At 44.9% G+C, this 16853-nt stretch overlaps 1 protein-coding gene across 1 annotated transcript in view; it reads left to right on the top strand.

The window, feature by feature from the left end:
• Positions 1-16378, top strand: part of LOC149510566 (cytochrome c biogenesis CcmF C-terminal-like mitochondrial protein) — a 29391-nt gene extending 13013 nt beyond the window's left edge. Inside the window, exon 4 of the mRNA XM_089757568.1 lies at positions 1-16378. This exon is cut by the window's left edge and continues 11487 nt beyond it. The gene's annotated coding sequence lies outside the window, so the exon portion shown is untranslated.
• Positions 16379-16853: the final 475 nt, after the last annotated feature.

Genomic DNA, 16853 nt, shown 5'->3' with positions numbered 1-16853 from the left:
GAATTGGAAGGAAATACGCGGTAAAGCTTGTGTTTTCATCGTCTTAAGCTTAAGGGACTCGAATTAGGTATTAACATAAAATTTTAAATAAAGTAGTAGATTGGAGCTTTCTTTGGGTTCATCTTTCCTTGGTGGAATCTGTCTAGTCACGAGGTGCTATATTGACTAATTTACTCCTCTTGGTCTCGAAGTCAGCTGACGAAAGCACATAAACAACTGGTACATCATTTGAATGCAAGTAGCTGATATCTCACTGAACACGGTGGTCTACTCTTCTCCATCTGTACAGGAGGGATCTGGAATGACTGCAGCCAAACAAGATGAGGGGTTATTGAGTGCATATCAGGGATTCGAGGTCATTTAATACCTTTTACTTTGATAGTAGGCAAGAAAAAACTAAAAGTGTAGTCTACATCTTTGTCGTTACGAAGAGGATGCCCTGGCTATCGGCTTTTACTGACTGCCACTGCTCTCTTTTGCTGCTACAATTGCTTTAGCGCGAGGGGATCAAGACTGATCTTCGCACTAATCCCGTTCTAAAAGAAGTGAATTTTCTCATTGATCCTTGTAGTCGACAGATATCCTTTTATAACGAACTCACTACCATAACGAAATTATAGAACTATCCTGAACCTGAAGCAAGGGAAGGGGTCAAGAACTACTACGAAACAACGCATAGCCACTTTTCACGTTCTAGGCGAGAGCCTTCCTCAATTCAACGGTACCACGGGATATCCTTCCGTAACGAGAAAACTCAACCAAAAAGGACCGGGCGGATTCAATGACCAAAGCGAACCCGAGATGCTAAGCAATGGAAATTCAGCAACCTTAGGCTCAAAACGTACTCTTTGTTGCATCGATTGGCTTAGAAGTTGGAACTTCTTTTCTCAACTCAAATGCTTCGAGTTGAAGTTAGTGTTCATTGCTCACTAGTAAATAGATATTAAAAGTTTCTCCCAAGTGGGATAGAAAGAAGATAATTGCTGATTTCACACAAAATAAATTCTACCAAAGCATTCTCCTTTGAATTAGATCGCTGGTGACCTATGTCAATCAAAGGAATGGAAGACAGGCGATGGAGAATGAAGTGGAAGATGAATATTATGTTCTAGTAGTTCAAGTGGAAGATGTGCGATTACCACTTCGATTGGGCTTTAGCACTTTCTTTCTTTAGCCATAACAGAAGCTCCGTTCAAGCAGAGGAATAGAAATGCGTTAGTAAAGGACTTCGATCTGAAGGTGAAGGTACATCGTACTCTAGGGAGACATGCCAACAAAAAACAATTTTTACAGGTGTGGGTGACAAAATCAAGCCAATTGGGGTTGAATCTGTTACTTGGGACTAAAAACCTGCTCCTGCCTTTTCCTCTACTAGATTTTCGGTTCCGTTCCGTCAGGTGCTTTAATAGCTCGATCTGAAACCAACCTAAACGTGAGAATCGGCTCGAAGATCAAAGGAATTCCTCCAGGTAAGGTGAGGCCAAGCTGCGGAAGGAACTCTCCGTCCAAAGAGTATAGATAGAGTCGGCCCTCTGGAGGCTCGCCTTTGACTTCGCCCTGTTCTTATGGCGGACAATAGCAACAACACGATCTCTCGGAAAAAAAAGACTAAAGCCGGAACCCTTTTCGGAAGAAGCGTAGGGGTTTGCTGGCTCCGTTCACTCCCTTGGAATTCAGCGTGGCAGCGAGTACTTTGTACTGGACTATCAGAAGCTCCATATATTGGCTCCTTGGACTTGCTCAATCTGTTACGAGCACTAGCTTTTTGCGGCTCTTCAGATGACGTGTCCAATACCAATTTGAACTTCGGAGTCAACATGTTCACCGGCATGGTATCAGGAAATGGATCCTGATCCACCAACATCACATCTTTCTGAAAGTTATCTCCTGTTAAAAGCACTACGCACCTCTTAGTGTTAACTAGGTGGATTGCTATTATATATATATTATATTAAGGATATAAGGATAAGGGTACCCATCTTCCTCGCTTCCAAAGAAAGGTCCGTCCTCCTTGGTTCCTGAGGCGGCTATACCTAAGCTCGTTCACTCAGGATGATATCCCAAGAGAGCTCAACCAAGAGAAAAGAGATCAGGAATCGCTACTTCGGGAGAAAGAAGGAAAACGTCCAACCTTACGGAGACCGAGGGTGAGCTCAGAAGCTTCCTATTTCATCAATATGAAAGCGCTAGGCACCTCTTTAACAGTTAAAGCTCCATCCCTTTCTAGACACCCTAGGAAATGCCAGTTTTTTCTTCGGTCAAATGAACCTGAGCTAGCCACAAAGGCTTAACCACCACGGATGGTTCAACATTTGCAAAGCTAACCCCTGAAGTGACTTCAGTCCCGTTAGAGCTAACTGCTGCTTCTTCTATAGCAAGTGCTAAGCAGGAAAAACTGCTTATTCGACCGGTAATCCCGTACTCTGGTAGGGCTATGAAGACCAATCCATCCAAGGCAAGGAGAAAGACAGCTGAACAAGACCATGCGTATAAGAGAATAGTTTTTATTAGATTAGCACTTTATCTTTATCTTCCAGATCACCTAATAGACTGGCATTACTTAGTTACTCTCCCCAGGAAGAGAAGGGAATCTAGGGGAAGTGGAAAGAGAACTTACAGGCTTTCCTCAAAGCTCACAGCTAGTCCTCTTTATTGAATCTAATTCCCAAGCAGGCGGATTAGAAGGTAATGTGCCAAGGTCAAGGCTAAGCTTAGTCTCTTTCAGATCCTAGGTGAACGACCTTTAGCTTTCGAGAAGACAGTGAAAGCAGAAGACTAACTTGAGGATGTCACGTGGAAGCTTTCCTAAATCCATTTGACCGGAGCCCTCCCAAATGAGCATCCTAGCCCAGTAACAATATCTTATCTTCCCTGTTGAAAGCCTAGAAAATCTAATCATATTGATAAATAGAAATTGATGGCTCGTCTTACCATCCACACCACTGCTTTTAACAGTGTGCACGTCTTCTGAAGCTATGGAATCCATCTCCATGACACGTGCGGGGTCACGGTGCGTGCTTCTCCCTTTGTACTCTAATGCCATTCCTGAAATCTCTTTTTATAGTGCTTGTCGTGCTTGCAGGTTCGATACTAGAGTGAAGACTTCCCACAGCACGGGATAGAAGCCCGGTGTTCAGGCAGATGACTTGATAGCCAGCCATTAACAGCAGAACACTCTAGTGCCTTGTGCCTTAATAAGCTAAGGAGATAGCTGCCGACGACTCCTTCTTTAGTAAGAAAGCAGAAGATTCTTTCTATTGACTTGAACCGGGGAGAGAGAAAGTGATCCGGACTAGAGTGCAAACTAAAGTGGAATAAGTAAGCGAAACGAAAAGACTAGAAAGCATTCCCTATTCTTCCTGGTCCCTGTGAAAGATCCAGTCGATGGGAAAGAATTGTCCAGTCTTTCTTATTACCGAGTGCGAGCTCCTTTCTGTGGAAAGGTTCGATTACGGTAAGGAAATCTAGGGCACAAAGAAGGAAAGCAGGAACTTCCCTACGTGGAAAATGATTAAAAGAAAGCAGTTCTCCCTCGACCCGCAGGTATTCTAAATGCTTATCTTTTATGCTCGTATAGAAATAGCATAAAAATTATTCGGCCATGAGAAATCCACTTCGTACCAAAGCTTCGTCATCAAAGCCTCTTCGCTACTCCTTCTGCTTGTCATTCTAGTGCTGGTCTCAGACCTTCTTCTCGCGCAAAGCCAGACCTTATGTTAGTCAAGAAGACTTTATTTTAGGTGACTGACTGAGCCTTTAAACTCATCTCTTTGACCCAGCAGTCCCGATGAGAGAAGGCGAGATCTAAGACCTGCTGGGCTTGTTGGGTTGGTTGGCAGCACCCGGAAATGCTTGAAGTGTGTTTGTTGAAGTCCGGACAGACGGACAGACCGACTAGCCCTATCCGCCCATTAACCTAGTGGTCAAGCGGCATGAATCCTAGCTTGATTGCTTGTTCGATGGGGTTAAGAATAAATGCAATTATGCTCTGATCCTGACTATCAGACATAATCGAATGTGAATCAATGAAAGTAGATGCCAGTTCCATTGCCTTGCCCCTTTCTATTCTGTTACGCTCATCTACCTCAGGTCGAGCGGGCGAACTTCTGGGATGTCGTTGGCAAAGGGGGAAGTTTTAGTCACCCGAACAGACTGAAAAAAAGACTTCATATAGGTCGATTGAAGGTTCAGCAGGTTAGAAAGAATCCGTTCCATGGCGGTTTTCTTCAACTAGTGCCCGTTCCGTTGCGCGCAGTGCTCTCCATAGTTCAAAGAAGCAATCAGCCTCAAGAACATGCGCAGGGATTTATTTCTCAATAGCAGAAGCCTGCAGATCTACACCAAATGGAGGCCCATCCTCACTGAGAGCTAAAGCAGACTGGTTAAACACAATAGGAGATCATGCTTCACACATCAAGATGTACAGCCCGTTCTCTTCTAACTCTAACTATAGGCATGGGCTCTTTTTCAACAGCTTCGAGACCTTTGGCATGGAAGGAAGGCTCCCTTAAAAGCATCATCCGCGGCGACTCCCCCTGCGCTCAACTAGTTAATGCAACTCCTCACTCTCTTTAGGACAGATTTAAAGAGATGCTGGCTCCTTCAACTAGAAAGAAATCCGATTAGTCTTGCTGGCAGCTAGGTTATAGAATAAGGATAGCTCACAAGCTTAAGGAGGCTTCATACGTCGATAGACAGAGAGAGTCACAGAAGCTCCGCTGATTGAAAGATGCGCTCTGGACATAATGTCTAAGGTGAGATTCCTTCTTTGGTTATTGTCAGAATATGGAATCACGTAGTGTACCTTGTTCTAGGGAAAATAAGATCTAAAAGGGTGCTGGGTGGTGAGAAAGGAAGGAAAGAGCTCGCACTCGAGAAAGCGTCCTTCTAAGACAATGGCTGGGTGTTAGCGTATGGATTGGCTTGAATGCCAGCATTTGGATGAATTCCCAAACCCTATGAATCGATCAAGAGAGACTGGAATTGCATCTTGCCATCTTGCTTGCTCTTGAGAGCGAGTCCCTGCCACTGGATTCCACTGTTTCTGTAAAGGGAGGGACACTTGTTCAGCCCCTCTAGAAGAGAAGGATGCTTGTGTGTCTCTTTTAACTCCATAGCAAAATCCATCCATACTTGTCCTTGTTAACTCAGAGATTGGGATTCATGAATGAAGTCTCAGTGTAGATACGCATGGATCCTTTTTTGGTATGAACTCACAAGCCTAATAAGGGAGAGTATAGCTCGGTCCACCAGAGGAAGAGGACTTCTAGGCTTTCCAGCCTTTCAAAGTAAAAGAAAGCAAATAGCATCGCATCAGCTTCTTCTTCTCGTATTCCCTTTTGGGAAGGGATTGCCATCGAAAGCAGTCCTTAGTCCGACGAAATCCTTTTCTTTCTTCGCACTCACTGAGAAAGTTGATAGATCCGGATAAGGCAAAGATTCTATTTGAGTGGCACTCTCTTAACGATTAAAAAGATCTCTCCTGCAATTGAATCTGTTGTTGGAAGGGCATGAGTAGTGGGAGTAATTGGATCTATTCTTGATGATGGGCAAGGCACGGCACGAGGCAATGTTAATAGTTAATAGAAGCTCGAGGCGGGTGAGGGGCGTATGTGAAGCTGACTTTCTCCTATTCCTGAGATCCAGGGCGAAGGGAAAAGGATAGGCTATAAAAGAGTCCCATCCCAATCTCAAGAAACCTCTTCCCCTCACTCCATTAGCTAGTTGGTAGTCTGAACCTGCACAACGGGAAAGAACCGGTCGGAAGCAAGCGATCCTGCCAGCACACCATCAGGAAGGGGCTTATCATACGTATCAGCATTACGTTTGTGCCCTCTTCCCTTATCCGGGAAAGAAAGCATTTGAAAGCGTAAACAACCCTTTCTTCTTAGACATCGAAATCGAAAGTAAGCGGTTCAGGTCTGCTTTGCTTTCCGAAGTCCGCTCTCTTTTTTATTTCTTTTTTCTCCTCCAAAAAAGTACACCCCATTGTTCATAAGTATGGTAGTCGAATCTGTTATGATGCAGCTATTCCGGTCTATGCCAAAGTCAACACAATTATTGAAGATAACGGGTGGAAGTGGCCGGCGGTTAGATCTTTCAATAGAGCCCCTCGAGTCCACTCAAGAACTACTTGACTGACTAGCGACAGGGAGATTTGAAAGACTGATCCCCCGTCGTAACTACCGCTTGAACGGGAAATGGGGAAAGAAAGCAGGACGATCAATCCCTCGTAGGAGCTCGGAGAAAGATAGTTAGAATCTATTATATTATAATATAAGGGGTGAAAGGCGGGTGAACTAGTCAAGAACGAGAGTCCGTAGTGCGCTTCAGAGAGTCTGAAATACCGGTGAAAGCTTCTTCAGGTAATTTAATTTTTCTAGAGGCGGGTAGTTATCGCGGCTCAGGGCCGAGTGCGAAAGCAAGGTGCCAAGGAAAGACAATTCGTTTCAACCAAGTTTGTTCAGTGGTCGTAAAAACTGGGCATGGATTAAAAGACTTAGGTTTTCCGGAACGAAAGAAGTGGTTACATGCGAATGATAGATTCCAAGTAAAAGATTTCGGTTTCGAGAAACAGATGCCAATCCCAATAGCTTTGCCAATAGCACAATGGGCTTAGCGACAGCTAAGGAGAATTAAGGTTGGTTTGAAATCCCTGGTAGCGTGAATGAACTTTTTCTATTTTAGATTGAAATGAAATCCACATACTTTACAATAGAAAGAGAATGAAGCAAAGGAAAATTGAATAGGAGCCTCTACTCTAAGTTCATTTAGACTCAGCCTGCTCTTTCTTTTATTCTCCGACCGATTCCGTCTTCTTCCCCTTTAGAGAGCCTCTACTCTCCTACTAAACTAAACGGCTAAGGGGACATAAAAAGGAAAAGAACCAAAGCCTGAGCTCTTATGGGCTGCCTACAGCTCACGCAGTCACCCTCTTTCTCTAGAATCTAGAATGGCCTGATCGTGCTTGGAAAAGGGATTTCATTGACCGAAGGTACCCCGACCCAACCCATCCCATCGAGAGTGCGAACTGCGCTTTATTCGCTTCATAGCTGGCAAAGCATAGGAATCTTTGATTGAGCCCGCGGAGTCGCCTTACTGCTTGAGTGAGTTAGCATTCTAGATTGTTGAGCTTGGCTCACTTCAGCTTCAGAGCTGGCTATTGCTTGCAACGAGGAGGAAGCAGGCGTTGGTACAGAAGCGGCGTGTGGTGCTTCCCGCAATGGAGCTAGCACCCTTAGATTCCTCTCTATACCCAAGAAGATTGGAAACACTCTGTGGAACTGAAAGTGGCGTACTGGAGTGAGCGAGCATCTTATCTGCCCAAGATGCCTGCCCAAAGGGTAGAGGAGAACGCTGCTGAAAAACTTGAATATCCGTCTTACCTACATACCCATCGTCACCACGCACCCTTGACTCTCCCGTCAATCATTGCGATTGGCCGAAGACTAAAGCAAACAGCGAAAGAGGTGACTCTGGAAGCAAATATGCCGATCGCTGGAAGGTAGCTGCACACCTCATATAAGAGATTGACTGTAAAAGGTAGCAAGGAAGACAAGATAAAGGTAACATGAGATGTGATGGTCTAAGAACGAACCAAAGAGCACCGTCAACGAACGCCGTAATGGGCAGATCCTTCAAGCACGAGGTATCTCAGTGGTGGTGACGGATCTTCTGGATCATCTAGTGGCTCAGATTCGTCTCTTGATCCAATGTCAGGTGATTGATTAACCGTGCCCTAGACTGCTTCGTAGCGCTTCTAGGCCTGGGGCAAGCAATAGATGAAATCCATAGTAACACTTTGATGGTCTGGTGAGGATAGGCAAAGGATCTAGCTCTCCTCCTGGCTTCTTATGTTCTATTTTGTCTTGTTGACACACAAGACAGGTTTTTACCTAACTTTCCACATCTTCTTTCATCTGAGGACAATAAAATCGAGCGCCAAGCAACGCCATTGTTCGGTGCTGACCGGGATGTCCTGCCCAACGAGCTCCTTCAACAAGTCCCTACGTATGTTATCCCACCTTGGGACGAAAAGATTATTCCCCTTGGTGTAGAACAGACCATCCTTTTCCAAAAAGCGAGGTTTTTCTTCCTTGACAGCTTGTAGTAGGCTCCTAGCTACTGCGTCATATTGTAGACCCTCCTTGATCCTATCCTAAAGGGTGTCCGGTAGGAGAGGTAGGGAGGGTTCGTCCTGAACTTCTTGCCAGAATGTACCTAAATCAGTAGTGATTTCGATCTCTTAAGGTAAGGTACTTATACTTAGGTCGATGTCTACGCATATAGGGCGTATAGCAGCTTCGATCTTATCTCAGTAATGTCATCCATGAATTGTAGCTACGATCTTTCTTCTCCTTAGGTCTCTAGCTCGATCTCTTTCTTTTCCCTGAAAGGATCAATGCAAGTCGTAGTCCCATTTTCTCCTTCGATAGAGTTGGAGTCAGATGCGGATAAACTCCTCTACTAGCTTCACTCCAAGAAAGATGCTCATCTCTCAAGGGCTTCTCTGCTCCTCCCCGCACTCATTACCGGTGAAGTTATTAAAGAAAGAGTGAAACTCCGAGAGGATAGTCTTCATTTAACCCCTACCCAAAACTCAGAAGAGTGACTTGTTTAAGAAGCTTTCGTTCTTATTCGAAAGGATTTGGATCAATTCAGTTACACAAGCTGATAGGTCTGGTCTATACTGGCTGATCCGCTCTGGATTATAAGGTATGTGAGTCTCATTGAATTGTTTCAACATGTATCCCAATTCAAGACATCGTGACATTCAATGAATATGCCAGTCATTCTGATTGATCAAACGTACCTTGCCTTGAAGAAAGAACCTGGTGCCCTTTTAGCTTAGCTCCAATTTCCAAAAAAAGAGGATGCAAGGCACCTCCTTCACTCATAGTCAGAGCTTACTAGGGATACGTCAATGATTGATAGTAAGATTGAAACAAAGAAGGAATCAGGAAACCATAAGGAGGAGGATGTTTTTTACTTTTGCGGGAAATGAATGAGACGCTTCAGGCGAGGCATCCCAATCCGTATCAGAAAGAAGGGCTTTGGCCCGGCTATGAGATTAATCACGCAGCTTTCACTATATAAGATACCTAAGCTGGAGCTTGAAACTAAACCAGAAAGTGGGAAGACGAGCCCCGGATCCGGATACGAAGTGAAGGTTGCAATTCTCCAGTTAGAAGATAGGCCGTGTCAAGAGAATCTTTCATGATGTGGAACTAGATGTTTATGAGTAGCCCTTTGAAAGCACTGCAGGCGAAGACTTTTGAAATGACATCAGCAAGGATAGGGTTTCAACCGAGACCACTAAATAGTTACGCGCAGCCCCTGGCCCTATCGAACCAGTCACTTCATACCTGGAAAAAGATAAATAAGAAAATTCCTTCCTTGATGACTAAGGTTGTAGGAGTAAATTCCCAGATCTTTCCTCCTAGAATCCGTAGCAGGTCTTTAGCTTAAACAGCCTCATTTCTTTAAGCCGGAAAGGTCTAATGTTCAACTGAGGTTTCCTATCAAGCCAAGGAAGTGGATTCCCCTGCAAGGGTACTTGACTACGACTACGGCTATGAAAAGCTTATCGAAAGAGGACTGAGAACCATAAGGCGAGCGCCAAAACGCTAGCACAAACAGCTCCCACAGACACGCATGATAAGGGGTGTGGGGCCAACCGGGCCCACACTTTTACCAGATATGGGCCCGGACGACCCAAGAGCCCGCCACTAGAACCCAACCCTTAAGGGGCGGCGGTCCAAGGGGCGTACCGCTCAAATAGTCTCCTTACCCAAGGCTCAGTTTTCACACAAACATAACTGCTTCAATAACGAGAGAAACCGCGCACACAATGGAAGTATACCTAAAGTCCTTTCTTTTGGAAACAACTATGAACTTCGCAAGGAAAAAGAGTTGTAGGGCGGAGATGTTGTTAAGCACAGAAGTTTGTTGAATCGAAGGAAAGAACTTATTAATGCTTGCCATGGCTTCCAAGCAAGCTGTGTCGGGAGACAGAACTTGAAGTACCGACCCAGTAAGACACCACAACCTCTGGACTGGATCTATTTGAATAGCTTGAAGTGCTCTTATCTGAGCTAGCCAAACCATTTGGAGGCTGACCGGCAAGAGAGGCTGCTTCCTTCCTTTTAATTAATAGTGGGAAGGCCACGCCACCCACGAGAACTTTATTTCACTATGCTTTTTTTTTGACTCCATTTTTTCCGCCTACACAACTACTAAGCTTAAGCTTGGCGGGTCGAGTCCTCTGGTCATAACTCCAAGCGAAGACGTCTATGTATTCCTTGAGAAAGCGGATCGGATGAGAGTTCTTCGGCCTCAACTTATGTCAGCGAAGCGCTTGATGAACGTGGGTTCGCGGATTGTCCTCGGCACCAAAATTTTTCTGTTTAACTTCGTCCTCAGTGGGTGGGAGAGAGAAGACAGCATACGAACATCAAGTGGAGCAAGGTGGCGCACTCTCCAAACCAAACAAGCACATAGAACGATTTTTTCCAGTAACAGCAACCAACCGATTGTGAGGGCTGGCCGAGCAAGGGGCACAAAAGATCGTTAACTCTTGCTGTCGTTACAAGCCTAAGGGCGGAGGCTTCTCATCAACTTACTCTTACTGAAGATGTTGAAAGAGAAAGAACTCTTCTTATATACACAATTTGATGTCGTAGGACTGAAATAAATAGAGACTTTTCTACTTGTTGTAGAGCAGAAAGCAGGTCAAGATAGACCCTACGGAAAGAAACCGAGTCAAATAAAAAAGAAAAAGAGTGAAAGTTAAACGAAGAGAATGAACAGAGGTAAATCGGAACAATCGTATTCGAGATAATTTATTCCTTCTTTTCTCTGCAAACTTCACACTAACCAAATCTCTAAGAAACTACAAGCAACTACATCAACAACTGTCTCAGAATTCCGATACCATACCCAGGAAATCCTTGTTCTAGCTCCTTTACTGCCTTTCCTCGGGGAGTTGAAACACTAATTCTGTTTCCAAAGCTAGAAGTGATAGAAACTGTAGTTAGTGAGTTGTCTCCCCGGCAAGAGAGAGCTTGACTTCAATCTTGAAGAAAGAGATAAAAATCACCTATTCTCACGCACCCATATACCTGGAAAAACCACTTCTCTTCTGGCTTTGGCTTTGCCTCATACCCCGTATAACTAAAACTTGGACTTTGATATGCTTCTTACTTTCTTACTAAGTTGCAACGATCCCCGTACATACTAATTATCTATCTCACTTTTTCATTTCCTTTGCTTCTTTATAGTAAAAGAGTATGCTTTTGTTGGAGCGGGTATTTGAGTTAAAGTTAATAGCATTCAAACAATAGTCTCTTTGAAGGACCCACGGGGCGGTAACTAGAAGGGAAGAGAAGGGATGTTGTCAGGACACGATCGATTGAGACAGAAGGGAAAGGGCATAATCTCATTCATCTCAACGGGATGCTAGAAAAGGAAAGGAATGCGGGTGGGAATGCTTTAGGAGTGAAAACCGTAATCTCAATGTAGGACTTTTCCGGGTTATTTCACTCCTACGTCTCAGAATTCCTATTAAAGGTAAAAGCACCTACCCAAGCTTGTGTAGCCTATGCGAAGCAAGCCTACACTCGGGTGACTTCACTCACTTTAGAGACGGTTAAAGACTAACAAAGGCAGGAGAGACGGAAACAAAGCAAGAAGTCTTTGTCGCATCATACCGGGTTAAGGACTTACGCTTAGTGAATCCCCTTTATGAACTTTTATGAAATAGTACGATCTTCGCTTCGGCCTATAGTGAAGGGAAGAGAGACAAAGAAAGAGAATATGGTGGGGCTTAGCTAGCAATTGATCACCTTGGCTCGGACTTTGGAATAAAGACGAAAGAGTTCAGGGCTTACCAACAAACATGGGGGAACTAGATAGGGAGGTGAGTGCCTTTGGTTGGTGGCAAGGAATTGGATTCTTATTCGCCTCTATCCGGTCCCGGGACCACTTCTCCCTGTTCCTTTTCATGTTGCTTCCGTTAATCGCCTTGGTCCAGCATTAGATCCCGTGGGTCCGGGCATTCCTTACTTTTATTAGTGAGCTGGGGTCAGCCAGTGTAGAAGAATACTTGGACAATGGAGCTCCCGTTCCTTCCATCCGACCGGATGCAGAAAGAAGAGATGAGGACTTGGAGTGCATTCATTCCCCAGGTTCGGTTGCTGCTACTTCGGAAGATTGAGAATGGTATCGACTTGCTCCACCTTCCTCGAATTCCTTTATTGATGGCCCAGCATTGCAATAACTCATTGTATCCAGTATTGGCTGGGAGGCGTGAATTTGATCGTTTCGGAACCCTGATTGAGGCTTCTCGTTAGCTTAGCCGGCCAGTAGAACAAGCATTTTGATACGGAGAGGAAGATGCCGGTGGGCTCGGAAAAAGAGAAATCTGGGGCCTCCATTGGTTTACTTGCTCCCATGGCCTCCCCTACCGCTTTCTAGCGCTTGGCTGGGCCAGCATGACATGACTTGGATCTGAGAGTTTAGGTGCATGGGCTTCCATGGCCATTAGAGGCACGAGATTGAGATGAATAGCCAGCACCAGATGAAATTTCTTTTTTCGGATTGGACTCGGCTGGAGTGAGATCGATAGTCGGAAATAGCTGGACTTACTTAAGGGCTTGACTTGCGGTTCCAGGCTTAGATGTCCCAGTTCTGCTCTTCCAACTGCTAATGGATGGGGAACGCACAAGGCATTGCTTGGCAGGTGCCTAGCCACTAGGATGGGAAGAAGATGACTCGGGTCCTGTAGTTAGGTAATCTCCTGCTACTGGTAACGGCCGATCGGGACCAAGGAAGTACAGCCTTGAAGCATTTGTTCCCGGGCAAGGGTTGAAATCAAAGTCATTGGCGAGTTCCTCATAGCTTGAATCGTTTGGTTGGCCGGAAGAAGCAGAAGATCCATTTTTTGCAGCAGGAATTCTCTCTAGAACCGCAGTAGGAGCATGAGACGGAATAAGTTAGGCATCTGTAGCAAAGGCTCTGCAAGACCTTTGAGGTGATTACCGCTCTTAGCCGTTGCCACGGAAACAGAGGCTGCCCCCAAAGATCATGAAAAAGAGAAGGATGGTCGTAGATCAATACAGGATCGAGAAGAAGGGACTGAACTTGAATGAAGCTTGGGTTGACGGGGTCGCTATCAAGGTAGAGACATCACCCGTTCATGGGAAACTTCAAACTGATATGATATGAGGATGCCACAACCAAGTTGGCGTGGATCCAAGGTCATTCTAGCAACATTTTATATGTTTATAGGATATCCGCTACATGGAATAGAGTTGACCGAACAAGGGGTCCCACTTGGAGATTAAGTCGAACTATACCTTGCGCGGTTCGAGTGGTCCCGTCATATGCACGAACAGCTGTAGTGAGGAGCAAAGCAAAGCAAGAAGGATCCAAATTCAACTGCCTGGCTGTACTCAATGTACAAATAAACAATCCTGCACCACTTTCTATCAAGATCCTCTTTATTTAGTAGTGGTCTACAAAGGCCTCTACATACAGGGGTCGAGTATGGGGATAACGAATGTTAAGTAAAAATCATTCTGAGTGAAGGTAATTTGTTGGGGAGAAAATAGACTTCCCGCCATAGCTTGCAAACCCTCAGGTGGAATGGAATTAGGGGCGTTCGCCGCACTAACAACTCTCGGCGGGCGAAGGAACAGGACGAAGCATGCCCGCGCTCGACACATCTATTATTTGACTTTATAGAGTGAGATAGATACCTGTATCTAGTCCCGAATCTTCACTCAAACTATATATCACTTCGAGTGAAAGAGCCAGAAAGCCAGCCCTAACGCACTAAAAGCGCTAGCGTCAACAAAGAGAAGATTTGAAGCAGTTAATTACACTTCGAATGTAAAAAGGGCAGGATGTGGAAATCACAACTATTATCGGATCGGTAGTTCGAGATGGTGTTTGGGTATGATTAGGTCGGGAAAGGACTTGGCTTCAGCTCCCACACCGGTTAGTAACCGAGAGTTGAGTGAAACTAAAGCGGGAAGGTCCATCCCACTTCCAATGCCAAGTCTTAAGCAAAGTTGCATCCATCTTGGGATAAAGCTAGAAAGGTGATAAAGCAAGAATAAGTAAGCCAGGTGATAGAGCGAGTTATAAAGCTAACCCTGTCTCCAGCCTACCTTGGGGTTTTAGAAAGCCTTGTCTTGTCTCCTGCTATCCCTCCCTTGTATGAGTAAGCAGTAGTCGTAGTAGTCATTCATTCCCTAGTTCTGTAGCTATCGTAGGAATCGACAAAGGCTAGAAGGAAGGCTGTTGAGGCTCGTAAGTCAGTCCCCAGTTCTAGGAAGAGGAGTATTGAGGAAGCTAGGGAGTCAGGTGCCAGAGCTGGAGTTGGGACAGAAGTGAAAGCAGAAGGTGTCGGTCGTGCTAGAGCTTTCCCTTTTGCCAGAACTCGAGTAAGGTGCTCTTAAGCAAACCATTGAGAACCCTATAGCCCTGCCAGCAAGGCAACTAACCCTTCGCTTAAAGATTCTAGAGTCAGTTTACTTGAGAAGGCTAGTTGGAATAGAATGAGGATGGCATCGAATAGGCTCTGGGACTTTTTGATCCCTAACCTATTGAACAAAACCTAGTGTTCAAGCCTAAACCTGACTCCCTCACTCGCTCTCTTTGCCGACAATCCCCGGAAGCAAGCCAGTTGTGTTGAGGAAATAGGATATCTATCAATACTCTGATGCGAGCGAGTACTCTTCTAGCCTCTCTTCTTCTCTCATCTATCCTGGAAGCCAGCTGGTTTGCCTTCAAACCATCGGGTTTGCAGCTAGTATTGATAGTTCCTTGTCCTCAAGCTCGGATGGAAGGAACGAGCAGAAGACTTTTGAAGCAAGTTAGTTGTAGTCGTTGTCCTGTTAGCGGTAGTTCTTTTAGTTGTTTTCCTTTCATCGTTAGGTTCGTTAGCCAGCCAGTTTTCGTTGTTGGATAAGAACTATGTGTTTGATGCCATCGAGTCAGGGAAGGGTAGAAAGAAGGATATCGATTACTTTCCTTAGTCATCTAGCCAGCATTTTCTGTCTTCTTTATACAGTTATCTAAGTTAATCCACTTTCTAGAAGGCAATTTCTATTTTGTCAAAAGGCCCACCCATTTTTGCTGTCTGATATAGGTAGGCCTAACACAAGTTTCGAAAAAAGGCTTGATTTTAGGCCTCTAGTGAAAGAGTGAAGTAAGGAGTTCCAGGCAGGCGATAGGGGCTTCGGGGGGATAACATTCATCGTATAAGCCTGAACCCTATTAGTTATGTGCTTCCCCTTCAAGAGCTGGGCTACTACCCTAACCCTAAGAAAGTGCTTACTAGCGTATAGTAATGGACAGATTCACTCTTTATCTAATATAGTAGCTAATAGTTAGTGTTGCATTAGGCGCAACTTCTATAATATAAAGCATTCAGTTAATATCTTATCTTTCTGTATTCAAGCTTTTGTCTAGGAGCTCGGATTCCACTTCTATCGTTAGAGGGAAGCAACGTTGGAATCTCTTCCTGCGGCGAATAAAGGAAGAAAAAGCTACTTACCCATAGAGAGAGAAGACAGCTACAGAACACCATTGAAAGAAAGAGAAGACCATTTAGAGTCAGTGTGACGTCAGTGGTACCAGTTAACGGAAGGCCATGGCTTATGCCAGGGAGTGACCCCTCTTTTTGAGTCGACTGTGAACGCGCTCTTAAAAAGAATAGCTCTTCTTCATCTTTTACCCTTCCTCATTCCTTTCCTTGAACATTGATCAACGCATGGGATCCTTACAAGCTCATGAAGACTAGTTAGTGACTTCGCTTCCCCTGCGAATCTTGCTAATCAGTAGCCAGACTTACCTAATTAGGGGAAGAAGGCCTAGGGGTGCGGTCGATTCGTCTTGCCTTTGCCTTCAACGCTTCATACTAGATCTAGCCTTCAAGCCATGCCAACCAATAAGACCTATATGTTCTGACCCTCGGTTCCCTGAACTTGTTCCCATCCTTTGACTTCGATCCCTGAAAAGGGGGAGGCAAGGAAGTAGTAGAAATGTTGAAGAGGGGACAACCCGCTCTTGAACTTAAGACTATGCGCGTCGCGTGCTCGATCTAGAAAATTGTTTTGATGAGCTGTCACTAAACAAAAAAAGAGAGAAGAGAAAGAACTGGGAGTTGGCGCCTGCTTGCTTGCTTACCAAGCCATCCTGGCAAGCTCCTCCAGTTCGATTATTATTCTTGACTTGACTTATTATTATAAAAACTACTCACTATCAAAATGAAAGACGATCGATTATCTACCCAAGAAGATAGAGAGTCCCACATACAAGAAAAGGTCACAAATAGAGTTGAACCAAGTAACATTGCAAAGGCATAATGATAGTAGGGTCGGGATATCCCCGCCCTCCGAACCGGACGTGAAGGTCTCCCCTCATCCGGCTCTCTGCAGGGGAATCCCCACTCACTGCTTCCCCTAATATCCTCCCTTTACCACATCATGGGGGTTTACAGGAGATCCCAGAGGCTCGCTCGGAAAGGCTGCTATACCATACCTTTTGACTCAACTCTACTCTAGTAGTCACTAGACTCACTATAGTAGTCCGTCCGGCTGCTCTTGCTGAAATCATTACTCTTCATTCTCCCGTGCTCTAGCAATTGCGCTCCCTAGACCACTACCATGTAGTTAGGTAGGGACAATCAATCCGTAGTGACGGGAATCTAGGAATGAATGGGGATCCCTATCAATAAAAAAATGAAGAATATAGAATTAGTTACACTACCTTTCTCTCACTCAATAGATGTATCTGGTCTGATACGGTACAGTACAATACGAGACGATGGAATGCAATGGGATGGA

This window comes from Durio zibethinus, unplaced genomic scaffold (assembly GCF_047325235.1).
Source record: "Durio zibethinus cultivar Kanyao isolate XHJ-2024 unplaced genomic scaffold, ASM4732523v1 HiC_scaffold_30, whole genome shotgun sequence".
NCBI classification, from domain to species: domain Eukaryota; kingdom Viridiplantae; phylum Streptophyta; class Magnoliopsida; order Malvales; family Malvaceae; genus Durio; species Durio zibethinus.
The sequence above is the reverse complement of the archived record's forward strand: the minus strand, read 5'-3'. Positions and strand labels throughout refer to the sequence as shown.